Source organism: Mchenga conophoros, linkage group LG16, assembly GCF_057382185.1.
Source record: "Mchenga conophoros isolate Kocher_MC1m ecotype Shallow Benthic linkage group LG16, M_conophoros_male_GT1.1, whole genome shotgun sequence".
Classification (NCBI taxonomy): Eukaryota; Metazoa; Chordata; class Actinopteri; order Cichliformes; family Cichlidae; genus Mchenga; species Mchenga conophoros.
Window position 1 is genome coordinate 34,035,077 of NC_140541.1, and position 13,617 is coordinate 34,048,693.

General features: G+C 44.1%; 1 protein-coding gene across 1 annotated transcript in view; it reads right to left on the reverse strand.

The window, feature by feature from the left end:
- slc4a3 (solute carrier family 4 member 3) overlaps window positions 1-9,197 on the reverse strand; it is an 84,841-nt gene extending 75,644 nt beyond the window's left edge. Inside the window, exon 1 of the mRNA XM_085249770.1 lies at window positions 8,332-9,197. The gene's annotated coding sequence lies outside the window, so the exon portion shown is untranslated. The remainder of the gene's footprint in view (window positions 1-8,331) is intronic.
- Between the last annotated feature and the right edge of the window lie 4,420 nt (window positions 9,198-13,617).

Here is a 13,617-nt window from a genome sequence, read left to right on the forward strand (position 1 = left end):
AGAGGAGTGGACACGTGAGAGGGAAGCTTTAAGATATGATGAAATGCTCATATTGAACTCTGAAGACGCAAATAAAGATTTTTCCAGTGTAAGAGCCAGCAGTAAACCACTAACAATCTGTTAATTCCTGGGTTGTGATTTTAATATGTGTGCTACATCATGTGAGCCACAGTGACCCAATATCAGTATTTACTATTATATCAGCTACAAAACAGAGAGTATTTGACTTTGCTTTATTTATCCAACTTATCCAAATTTGAAAGTTATAGACTGTAATTTTTTTATTTTGAGAGGTTTTATGGGGAGTTTCTGTATAAATTGACTGCAAGGATCTCCGTGAATATATTTTCCACTATGTAAATATAGTGGAAAACGACATACAGACTGCAAATCCAGTCTGCATGTCGCTTACGCATATTTTCCCAAATTTCAGCTTGGAAACTTGGGGGAATAATAAAGTTCTGTGGGTCTGAACAATTGCTGGCTGCACATGACTTGCTTGCTCCCAGCACAGTGCGGATTAAACAGGACGGGGCAAATTTACATTTTTACATGTATTCTGAGTTTTAATGAATAGCTTGTGCCACATGTATGTGGTATAAATGTAAATCTGCAGATAGACTTGAGTGTGGACCTAGGGTGGCTGTAGCTCAGGTGGCAGAGCAGGTCAGCCACTAATCAGAAGATTGGTGGTTCGATCCCAGGTTGCCTCCTGGCTGCATGCCAAATATCCTTGGGCAAGATACTAACCCCATGTTTGCCTACTGGTGGTGGTCAGAGGGCCCGGTGGCACCCTCTGTCAGTGCGCCCCAGGGCAGCTGTGGCTACAACGTAGCTTGCCAGTGTGTGAATGTGTGTGTGAATGACTGAATGTAGTGTAAAGCGCTTTGGGGTCCTTAGGGACTGAGTAAAGCGCTATACAAATGCAGGCCATTTACCTGAGGAGATACTGTCAGCTCTTTTATTTATTCTAAGTTATTTGATTATTATTATTATCAATATTTAATGGTTAACAGGACCTTTCGGAGTGATCATGGTGGGTAGATGAATGAGTGATTTATGGGGTTATATAGTGAGTTAATTAATAATAAATAATCATAATAAACTTTATTTATGTAGCACCTTTAACCTCCTAAGACCCGAACTCTTCCATGGCATGCATTTTTAATTTCTCTTTGATATTTGAGCTGATTGGGTCCTGATGAATGTAAAAACAAAGAATTACCAGATTTATTTATTTTTTAGCTGATTTTTTTTTTAAGAAAAATGAGAGCCACATATGAGGATGTTCATTTAAAATTTCGATAGAACAGTAGCAGTATAATGTCCTCGTAAGTGGATATCAGGCCCTTGTAGAGCAAAATTGAGTATTTTGGTCTAAATAACCCAAAATGTGATGTCCACATATGTGGACGCCAGGTCCTAGGAGGTTAAAACACATGTTACAAAGTACTCCCCAAGACAAGACGGGAAACAAACAGCAAAACATTTAAGAATAGACAAAAGTGAAACGACATTAAGTGTGGGAACACAGAAAACACAAAGAGATTAAAAATAATGGCTAAGGAAAATAAAAGATGGGAACAAGGTCATTTAAAAGCAAATGGAAAATAATTTGGAAAAAAAAAGGATTATTAGTGAAAGATGATAAAACAAGACAACATAGAAGTCACATAAAAATAACTGTGGAGGCACAGAAAATTTCCACTTCCCACTTTTAGAGGGAATTAAATGATGATAGTCAATCTGATCTCCTCAGGGAGATTGTTCCAAAGAATCGGAGCCCTGACATAAAAGGCTCGATCACGCTTGGTTCTCGGCCAGCAAAGCCTTGGCTGAGGATCTTGGATTACGACCAGGCAATTACAGTGTCAGAAAATCTGAACTATATTTTGGTGTGATTTCAGAGTGGGCTTTAAAAGTCAACAATGAAATCATAAAGTCAATTATAAAGTTAATAGGTAACCAATGGGATGAAGCTAAAATAAGAGTGACATGTGCTCTATTTTGGACCAGCTGTAGCTTTTGCAACCTTTGTTGGTTGATCCAAGTGTTTAATGAGTTGAAATAATCTAACTTGGAGGAGATTAAAAAAAAATCAGGACTATTTTTAGATTAACTTAGAAACACTGTAGAACAAGGTTGGACAACTGGAGTCACATGCTCGTTCAGGTTAGATTGTCAAAAATGTTGCTGAGGCTTTTACAGCTCTGGCGAAACTTTACAAACACTGAGCTCAGGTGTGTTGTGTTACATGCATCAAGGTGTAACGTCGGGTTGCGTTTAGTGGTTGAGAGGAGGCGGCAAAACACCTAGCAGGGTAGCCAAAAGAATACACACTCTTGCTGGCGTTGGGGATTCCACAGTGTGTTCTTTAATATACCTTCTCTTCATCAACCATATAAGCCCGGTTGAACGGCTGCAGCTTAACAAACATAGCGCACAGTGTTCGTACAACCCATAACGTTGCAAACAAAGGTGTCTGGAGAGGTAAAACATAAAATCCGTCCCTCCTCATGTACTAGCGTGCAAGCACATGTCCACACCATCACAGAGAGAGAGAGAGAGAGAGCAGTGGCACAAACTGATGACACCATCAACCCTCGACTTGGGTGTCTTAAAGGGACACCACACCATAGTGGCTGTTACATATTCCCCCCCGGTTAAACAAAGGCTGTCCCCAGCCGAACACAGCAAAGGTACAGTTCAAACTTAACCAGCCTCCATACATGGTCAGCAGGATAAGACGTTAAAACCAAAATAGGGGAATGTACAGTCCAAAATTGACAACCTGGCATACATGACAGTGTCCCACATGGTGAATGCCCATTCAAATAAATGTCAAAGAAAGAAAATAAGCTTAGGATAGCCAGGACAATGACAGAATGAAATTCCCTCTTATTGTTACATTGCGTTTCCACCGTTTCCCCAAAAATTGCAACAGTAAGCATGAACATATCACCACAACATGAAAACAGTGCCAACATGAATCGTAGAAAACTCAAACAACGGTCCTGTGACAACAGTAGACCACATGAAACACATCAGAAAGCAAACAAGGTCACTTTATGTCAAATCTGTCAGTATGAAAAGGGTTGGTCCACCTATTGACCGACCAGTCAGCGGTGACCCTAGGAACTCGTCTTGGTCTGAGGTCATAAGAACCTCTAACAGCACACCCATCGGCAGCAGGAGGTGAACTGTTAACCTCTGTCTCCAGAGCAACATCAGCAGTCTCTTGGAAAGAGTTCTGGTCCATGACAAGCGGGGCAGCGTCAGCACAGTCAAAGTCAGTCTCAGCAGGGGCGTTGCTAAAGACCGCGGGAGTTGCGTCAACCGCGTCACAGTCAATGCGGCCCGGGACTGAAAGAGCAGGAGGCAAACTGCTGTCCGGGACACTGAGATCCAAAGCTGCTGTAGCATTTAGCTTCGCACGCTGGCTAGACAAAGCTGAGTCCCAGGTATGGAATGGTTGCATGTTCGCAACATGAAAAACTCCCACTCTCTCCCCAGTGTCCACTGTGGTGAGAGAGTAATTCACATCCGACATCCTCTTGGAGATGCGGTAGGGACCCGTGTAAAGCGGGGCCAACTTAGCAGAGAAGTTGGACGATGCATCTGATTTTGGGTGTGACTTTACCCTGACGAGGTCCCCAACTTCATAAGAAACCGTGCGACGTCTCAGATCATAGTAGCGCTTTTGCCTTTCATGACTCTCTCCGAGCACCAAGCGAGCATGTTCGTGAGCATCCCGAAGCGAAGCTCTCAGGTTATCTGAGTGGGATGTTTCCGGGTCGCTCAGTCCCTCCCAGGAGGGTTGAGTGACAAGGTCCAAGGGCGTGTCCAACTCTCGCCCATACAGCATCATGGACGGACTCAGGCCTGTGCTCTCGTGAGGCGCAGTGCGCAGTGCAAAACAGATCTGGGGAAGATACTTGTCCCAAGAGGTGTGTTTATCCCCAACATAGGCTCGAATGGCCGTTTTCAAAGTGCGATTTACACGCTCAGTTGCATTCGTTTGAGGATGGTATGCAGTTGTTAGTCTGTGTTCAGTCCCAAGAGTCAACAAAACATGCTCAAAGAGTTCACTGACGAAAGGCGTTCCCCTATCAGAAATAAGGTGTGAGGGAGAACCATGTCGGGCAAAAATGTCAGTAATGAAATTGTTCGCAGCAACTTGAGCAGTGGCTTCTCTCACAGCACTCACCTCGACCCATTTTGAGAAATAGTCCACAAAAACAAGGATATAAGCATTCCCCCTTTGTGTGCGGGGCAGTGGGCCAACATAGTCCACCCCTGCGTACTCCCATGGTCTTTGTGGCTGGATAGGGACCATAAGGCCTGCTGTTTTTCTTTGACTCGGCTTAGTGGTTTGACACAAACAACATGAGACCACATACTTTTTCACGTCAGAGTTCATGTGTGGCCAGAAGAATCTGAGACGCAAGCGTGCCAGCGTTTTTGCAATGCCCAGGTGTCCAGCTGTGGGATGATCGTGGTAATATTTGAGCAGATAACCACGGAGGGCAGTAGGAGCAAACAGTTTAAGCTGCTTGAGTGGGTGGAGACCACACTTTGTCTTTGGGTCGAGGAAATAGAGGAGACTGTCATGGACAACGTACTGTTCCAGATCTTGATTATTCTCCCCCGTTTGTTGGTCAGTTTCCAGTTGATTGAGCAACGGGCCTGTGACTGGGTCCTCAAGCTGCAGCTGACGAACATGCAGGCGGTCCGAAACAATCACAGAAGGTAGAGCACGAAGGTCCATGCTCCCAATCACGGCATAGGGAGGGAGAAGATCAATGGGGGCATCCACATCTGGTAGAGGATTACGGGAAAGGGCATCGGGCACCTTATTACGTTCTCCAGGTTTGTGGATGATGCTGAAGTCAAAGTCTTGAAGGCGCAGAGACCACCGAGCAAGCCTGCCAGAGGGATTCGGTCGAGACATCAACCACTTGAGGCTGCTGTGGTCGGTGTAAATGGTGACGTGCAAGCCTTCGACATAGGGTCGGAAATGTTCCAAGGCCCAGATCACGGCCAGACACTCCTTCTCTGGAGTTGAGTAGGGCTTTTCCGATTTGTGCACAGCCCGGCTAGCAAAAGCTACAGCAACGTCTTTGTCATCCTCATCTTTTTGCATTAATGCTGCCCCAAGACCAGCATCGCATGCATCAGTGTGAATGAAGAATGGACGCGAAAAATCTGGGAACCTGAGGACCGGCGCTGAGGTTATTGAATGTTTCAGAAAGTCCACAGCTGCCTGGCACTTGTCATCCCAGTGAAACTGTACGTCCTTTTTAGTGAGGGCGAAGAGTGGCTCTGCATGGCGGGCATAGTCCTGCACAAAGCGGCGATAGTAGCCAGTCAGGCCAAGGAACTGTCGCACCTGCTTTGTTGTGGTCGGCACTCTGAAGTCAGTCACAGCTCTCACCTTGTCAGGGTCAGGATGAATGCCAGCCGGCGTAACCCGATAACCAAGGAAGGTGAGTTCTGAAAGGCAGAATTGGCATTTGCTCAGCTTTAAAGAGAGGCCAGCGGACTGAAGCCTACCAAGGACCTCTTTTAAGTCAAGCAGGTGTTGCTCAAAGGTCGGTGATGCGACAACAATGTCATCTAGATACACCGCGCAGGACTTATAAATCAGGCCAGCTAGAACATTGTTCATAAGCCGCTGAAAAGTCGCAGGGGCGTTACACAGGCCGAAAGGAAGGACTCTGAACTGAAACAGGCCACAGTGCGTGATAAAAGCAGTCTTTGGTTTAGCTTCTTCAGCAATGGGGACCTGCCAGTAACCTCGAGCGAGGTCTAGTGTTGTGAGAAACTTCCCTCTCGACAGAAAGTCCAGTGATTCATCCACTCGCGGGAGTGGGTAAGAATCCTTCACGGTCAGCTGATTCAGACCACGGAAGTCAACACAGAACCGTGGTTCGCGGGGGGGTTTGTTCACAATGACCACGGGGGCTGCCCATGGTCCTGATGCAGGTTCGATGATGTTATCCTGTAGCATTTTTTCCACTTGCTCTTCTATGATCTGCTTTTTAGCTGGTGAGGTGCGGTATGGTGGCAAGTTAACAGGCTTTGCATCCCCAGTTACAATGACATGTTCTGCCAGAGAAGTGCGACCAAGGTGGCCATCAAACAGGTCACCAAAACTATTTAACAACTCCAACAGTTCTTCCCGTTCCTCAGAATCCAAGTTAGCTTCTCCAGCCTTATCATGGAGTTGCGGGGTGTTCTGCAGGGTCATAGTTCCACACTCAAGATCAGCTTCCACAAAGCCATTTTCACAGAGTTCATCAAGACATGGGGGATTATCATCCATAATTACAGTTCTTGTTGGGACATGTATTGTCAGTGAAGTGCGAGTCATGAAGTCCATCCCAAGAACAAAGGGGGATGACAGGTCCTGCACTATCACAAACCGCTGATAGACTCGCTTGCCCATAAATCCAATGGTCAGCCAGGTTATTCCTAATGGACTGCAGTTGGTGCCATTGGCCAGTCTTATTGGGGGAGAATCCCACGGATTCTCTAATGACTGGTTTCGGTGTCTCTTAGATAACAGGTCTGCATTTACTGCTGAAAGAGATGCTCCTGTATCTAGTGTGGCATCCAGAGCCGCCCCATTAAAGTTCACTTTAACTCTGAGAGGGGTGTTCCACGATGCTTGCGAAGTTCCATCTTCAACGTGATTGAGCACTGGTGGCACACTTTGATTTGACAAAGGCGATGAGGGCTGAGTTATTGGTTGGGGGGAGGGTTGCCCCTGTGAAACACTCTCCCCCCCCTGAAGTTTCCCGGCCTCCTGCCCGTTGCTCTCGTCTCCCTGACCCCGCCAGTTTCATCTGGATCGGCAGGCTGAGTTACTGGATGTTGGTCAGGAGACAGCGTTTGGGGAAGCTCCGGAGCCATCCTGGGAGAGTGTCGAGCTCCCTGAAAATCAGTGGAACAGTTAGGGCACGAACGAGAGGTAACACCAGGCATGGCACATTTGAAACAGCGGGGTCCTCCCTCAGCTCTGTTTTTCGGCTGAGCTCGGGAGGGCCGTGAAAGGTTAGTGCCAAGAACAGAATGCAGCTCGTGGGCACGCAGCACTAGATCAATTACTGACTTTACAGGCGTTCCGTACAGCGCTACTCTGTACTTCTCCACTGCGTGTTTACAGATGAGCTCAATTTGCTCCAGTTCAGATGGTGGGTTCCTCAGTCTCCTAAATTCACTGAGCATGTGGGCAACAAACGTTGGCAGAGGTTCTTCGGGGTGCTGGAAACAGTCCAGGATGCCTCTCAAAATCTGCTCCTGGTTGTCAGCAGGCAAGAAGACGGTTCTGAAAAGTTCACAAAACTTAGCCCATGTAGATACGTGAGGAATGAGCACATTAGACCACTTTCTTGGTTCCTTAGCTAGGAAGTGTGGCAGCTCTCTGAGGATTTGGGCATCTGTTAGGTCTAAGGAGGTTTTATAAGCAGCAACAGACTGCAGCCATTCTTCCGGGTGAAGGCTGCCGTCATTAGCGAACACCTTGGGCTCCAATTTAGCTTGGTGCAATGCCGCAGCAAGGACTCTGGTTGTATTAATTAGCTCCAGTGAATCTGAGTGAGATTGTGACAAGGCTCTGGCGGGCTGCGTGGGGCCAGGTGTTGAGATAGATTGCTGCGTTTCCCTGGTTGGCAGGCCTGGCACATATGGGGTAGAGGAGGCCTGAGGAAAAGGGTGAGTAATCTGGGCAGCTGGCACTTTTGGGACTGGTCGTTTTTGTTGAGTCCACTGCTCCAGAATATTCCTCTGGAGGTCCAAAGAGTCATGAAGACACTGCTGAAGCATATCAACCTCTGCTTGCAGACTTTGCACTTTATGCCCAAGGTCAGCAGTACTATGTCTGGCAGTAAGTCGGTTGGGGTGTAACATAAAGTCTATATCATCACACATGTCATTCAAGTCAGGATGAGTAGCCATAATACACACTTATCAAAGACCCAAATCTATACAAGGTAGCAGTTAAGCAGAAATCAACTTCAGTTCTGGTCACACAAAAGTATATGAAACATGTGAATTCTGAAGTTTAGCTACACATGTCTTATCTGACTTTGAAACGTGGAGGTGGAAGGAGCAAACACCCTGGATCAAAAGCATTTAGGTGTAAAATAGATCCAAACTTACGAGTAACTGAGTATGAGCAACACCTTTTCAAGTCAGATGCACTTAAAACAGCATTTCAATAAGGACAGATAAGCCAGTGAGAATCAATAGCAAATCAGTTTGAAATATAGACAGCGGTCTTTTTTTTTTTTTTCCTTTTTTTTTTTTTTTTTTTTTAAATACACTCACTACATCAGTTCGGCGATTTTCCAGAGGACACCAAACTTGTCCAGTCCTGACGCGGTATAGAGGTTTGTCCCGTGGAAAAGTTCCCACTTGCAGAGACCATACGAACGAAGCAAAGTCTGCAGCGTGAGCTCAGCTGGCGAGGAAGAAAAAAAATCCGGTGTGCTTTACTCCGCTTACGTGTACTTCAGAAACTATGAAGAAACGGCATCCATCTCGCGTCCAAGTAGCGTGAATCCACGTTAATCCAAAAATGTCGCAGTAAAGGCGTTCGGCAGATGACGATAATACATCCCGAAAACAGCGCTGCGGCGGCTCCACTCGTTGCCGTAGAAACACACTTCCGTGATCCGGCGAATCGGACGTCCGCGTCGAGGCCAGCCTGGTCTGTCTCCGCGAAGTATGGCAGGCTACTACTAGCTCTACTTTGCCGCTATGTACCTTTCAGTGTATCAATCATCCGCTGCTCGAAGATACTGCATACTGAGGTCCAAGAGAAGATGTTCGGGCGCCATTTTGTAACGTCGGGTTGCGTTTAGTGGTTGAGAGGAGGCGCCAAAACACCTAGCAGGGTAGCCAAAAGAATACACACTCACGCTGGCGTTGGGGATTCCACAGTGTGTTCTTTAATATACCTTCTCTTCATCAACCATATAAGCCCGGTTGAACGGCTGCAGCTTAACAAACATAGCGCACAGTGTTCGTACAACCCATAACGTTGCAAACAAAGGTGTCTGGAGAGGTAAAACATAAAATCCGTCCCTCCTCATGTACTAGCGTGCAAGCACATGTCCACACCATCACAGAGAGAGAGAGAGAGAGAGCAGTGGCACAAACTGATGACACCATCAACCCTCGACTTGGGTGTCTTAAAGGGACACCACACCATAGTGGCTGTTACAAAGGCCATTCTATCTTATCCATATTTAGCTGCAGGAAGTTCTGTGCTAAATAGCAAAACAGTCATTCACTGCATTTAATTTAGAATTAGTGGTGTTGAAAGAGATGAATAAAGAAAACTGGGGAGGTCCAGGGACAGACCTTTGAGGTACCCCACAGTGACTTGCCAATGACAACACTGAAAAAGCTCCTATAAGTAAGAATAACACATCTTAAAACGTGAACCAGAGATGCCAAGCAAGTGTTGGAAACAGTTCAAGAAAATACAGTGATCCATGGTATCAAATGCAGCGCTCATGTCTAATAAAACAAAAACAGAGGATTTAGCACCAGAGGCTCATTCATCAGTCTGAGGAGTGCTGTCTTTGTGCTATGATTTGCTCTAAGGCCCGGCTGGAATGTTTCAAAGAGTTCATTTCTGTTCAAGAAAGCAATCAATTGTTCAGTGATCTTTTCTAAAATCTTGGCGAGAAAGAGAAGTTTGGAAATATGTTTAAACTTATTCAGGAAATTAGGTTCCACAGGGAAAGAATCAGTGAAAACTGAACAATTAATTATAGATCAAATATGAAAGATTCGGAAACTTCCCTTAGGAATCTGACAGGCAGGATATCTGGGATGCATGACGAAAGTTTAATTTTATTAATTATCTCAGTCTCTATAGAAAGGACTCAAAGTGAATAGAGGTTCTGGGAGATTCTATTGTAGCATGTGAAAAAATGGATATTAGACTGTTAGTTTAAGTGTGTTGATTTACTGGATATTGTTAAACAGAACCATCTGGCAAGTCATGTTTGAAAAGTATGGAAAGGGCAAACACCTGAAAAGTATGTGTTACCACAAGTAATGGTTCACTCACATCAGAGTAAAAATGTCCTTGAAAATAGGAAAAGTTGGTGGATTCCAGGTGATTGACTGATTTTTTTATGTCACTAACTGCAAGCAGTTGCAGTGACTAACAGGTTACTCAGAGGTTGAGCATGCAACACCATCAGTTTGTAGGTGACCACTTTCCATCACCAGGTGACTGCAACCATTCTCCTAACATAGTCTGTCTGGGGCTGATTGGCAAAAGGTTGCAAATAACTGCCATCTAACAAAAAGAGCATGTTAATATTTTTTAATCTGTCTGACTTAAATGTCCAACATGTGCAACTTGTCTGCAATGCATCTCTTAGCAGTAGGGAACAACTGAACTGGTTGCCAACTGTTTGTACTCTGGTTAAAATCTCTATATTAAAGCAAGATTGTTAAATGAATTCCTGTATAGACAGCAACAGTTTTCAATTTTCACCTATTAATCTCTATATTGTCTCAAACAGACTGCATTTAATTGTCTGCTTGACCCCATTCAATCATAAACGGATAGACTGCTTCCACTCTGTTGCTGTTTTAGTCACTTGCAGTCAGTGGTCGCAGACCTGTTCTCCATCATTTTAAGGTGATGAGAACACAAGTTCATTGCACACAGCTGCAAGAATTTTGATCATGCAACCAGTGTTTCCCTAGTATGATGTTATATAACCAATCAACAGGGCAAAGCCATTTGGTAAATCAGTCAATTCTGGAAGCAGTAGGAAGACAAGCAAAAGCATCTTTTCCATTGTGGCCAAGCGTGCATAGACTTAAGCCTGGCAAGATGGACTCTTCTATGATACGCATGTACCATGAGAATCCAGCTAGCTAACAAAGCAGATTACCACATACTGCACGATGTCTTACATTCAAGTTACTGTTACACAACTATCTGTAAATCTATTCATGCAAAATTAAAAGGGGATTTGAAGGCATGGTGGCGAAATCTCAGCAATCAGAAGAACATGCTTCGCTTCAGTTCATTCAAGGAGAACTCAAATGCGATCATTGTTATGCTCAATACAAAATGACACTGAAAGTGTTTTTGGTAAAAAAAAAAAAAAGAAGCATTCAAACATTTCTCAGTAACGTAATATAAATACATTTAATCTTCTAAAGCTCACTAATCGTCATATGAAATAAAACAAACCAGGGTTCTCTCCCTCTCTCTTTAGACGTTTCACAAGTCAGTACAAGATAAGGAAGCTGTACTCCATGAATTATTGGCAAGACAACTAACACATCACCAGTGCCTTGCAGTTAAAAAAGAAGAAAAGATGACAACAGACACACACAGATGACTCCAGGCAGGGCTGAGCAGCACTGTGAAACAACCCTACGAACTGCAGTTCGTAGGGTTGTTTCACAGTGCTGAATAAATAAGGTTTTTTGAAGAGCTGTCATTACTCACCTATCAGCTATTTGTAACATTACCTGCCTCAGGTAAGGTTTCCTTCACTTAGCTCTGCAGAGGAGGCAATTCATTCTGCTCTGAGGCTTCTGTATACATTATTGGGAGTCTGCACAGGCATGCAGCAGGCGTGTTGCAAAGAATACTTGTAGGCAAACAGATACTGTTGTCACTGGAGTCAAGGGATGTTGAGGTGATAACCTCTGTGCTATCTTTTATAGCTATCTCTGTTTTTTGCACCCATGGTTTACTAACAGAGCATACCTTGGAAGTAGGTTCAAGTCTCTGTTTTACTTGCTACTGTTCATAGCAAGTCACAGTGCTGTTTCTGTGCTGCTGGAAATTTTTGTTGCACAAAAGTAGTGTCGTAACTTCTCATTTCACATACCCTTCCTAAAGCATGGGCCCTTTTTTTCTGAGGGAATTATACACATCTTTTTCCTCTTGACTCATGGATCTCAGAGTGATAAATTGCTCTGGTACATTCCAGTTTGGGCTGGAGGAGACCCCCAGTCACCAGACACACAAGGGTGGTTTACCCATCTGTGGAAGCAACTGGAATATGAGGGCCATGATTTTTTTTCCCTCCCCCTCGGCTGTGGAAAGAAAAGGCTCACATCCTAATAAAAGTGTGACATCACCACAGTGCATTCATTTGCTTTATACCCAGTGATTATCTCTCTGGTGTGGACTGTGATTTTCATGTAAGAAAATAGATTGTTTCCTTTGACTGCAGCTTGGAATATCATCATCACATAGGTTAATAGACTGTATGTCAAAACCTAACAATACATTTTCAGAGAAACTCTCATATTCATATTCCCAGGGATTATGGAGTTCATTTGACCTCATCACTGGTGCATGGTAAGGGGAGATGGCTTTATTACTCAAGCTCCACGAGGCCAGGACATTTTCTGCCTCCGTATGCAGAATCATTCCCCAGCCTGTGGTCACATTGGTTTGGATGAATTCTACTTTTGCTATTATACCAAATACTCCTAATTGGCCCAGTGTTCTCTACATAGTATGGTTTAAAATAGAAGTCTCACATTGAAGAACAAATGAAGATTCAGACAGCTGAGAGTAAATTAAATGTTTGAATATGTACATCCAATCCTCTTTGTCTAATGTCATAGTTTAATGACTTAAACTCAATGATCCTACAGTGAGCAGTGAACAGTGAACTGTAGGAGGCACATTTTTCTATAGCTTTCCTGCTAGAGCTTACAGTTATGCATTACTAATTGTGTTGCCTCTTTGAGTGAAAGGTAGGTGCTGTTTAGTCCTGTTTAGCATTTGGTTGAACTAAAAGACATTCTAAGGATTTCCTTAGTAAATACATTTAGTGGTTAGCCAACATATACCTTGTAATATCATCTCATATATTACTATGATTTGAGATAGAGAGGCTGCACCTTTCCATCAAAACAGGCTAGATAGATTATCTGATCATTTCCCATCTCTAATTTTTCCATATGTCCAATTTCAAAAATGCAAAAATGGCAAAAGCCAAAACACAAAACACGAAGTCTTAACAAAGGATTTCATTTAATGGTCTACGTATTCTGAGTAATGATTTATGTGTGTTGAAGATGAAGATTTCTATCCATCCGTCCATCCATCCATTCATTGATCTATCAGTATATCAGCACCTTTTCCAGTTATTTTTGGGGATCCCGAGACATTTCTGTCCACATATCCACATTAATTATGTAGTCTGTCTGGTGAGCTCCGGATCGAACCAAGGTATTCTTTAGAGTTGGGCAAGCCAAGGGGGCATGCAAAGTAAAAAACAAGTAAAATCCTATCTCAGATTGTTCCTCACCCCTTCTCTAAGGTTGAGACCAGCCAAGTTTTGGAGAAAATTCATGCATTAAGTTACTCATTGACGAGAGGCAATATGCTGCTATAACTTGTAAATATGAGTGCAACAAACAGACCAGATTTCTGACAAAACTTCCCCATTTTTAAGGTGCACAGACAAGAAAATAATGTCGGAAAACGTTAAAGTTTCAGCAACACCTAATTCCTTGACCGACGCATTTTGGCGCGTGGGTCTCGGAAAAGTAACGGGGTTCTGCCACAGCTATGTAGAGATGAGGTAAGCAATGTAACCAGAGGTA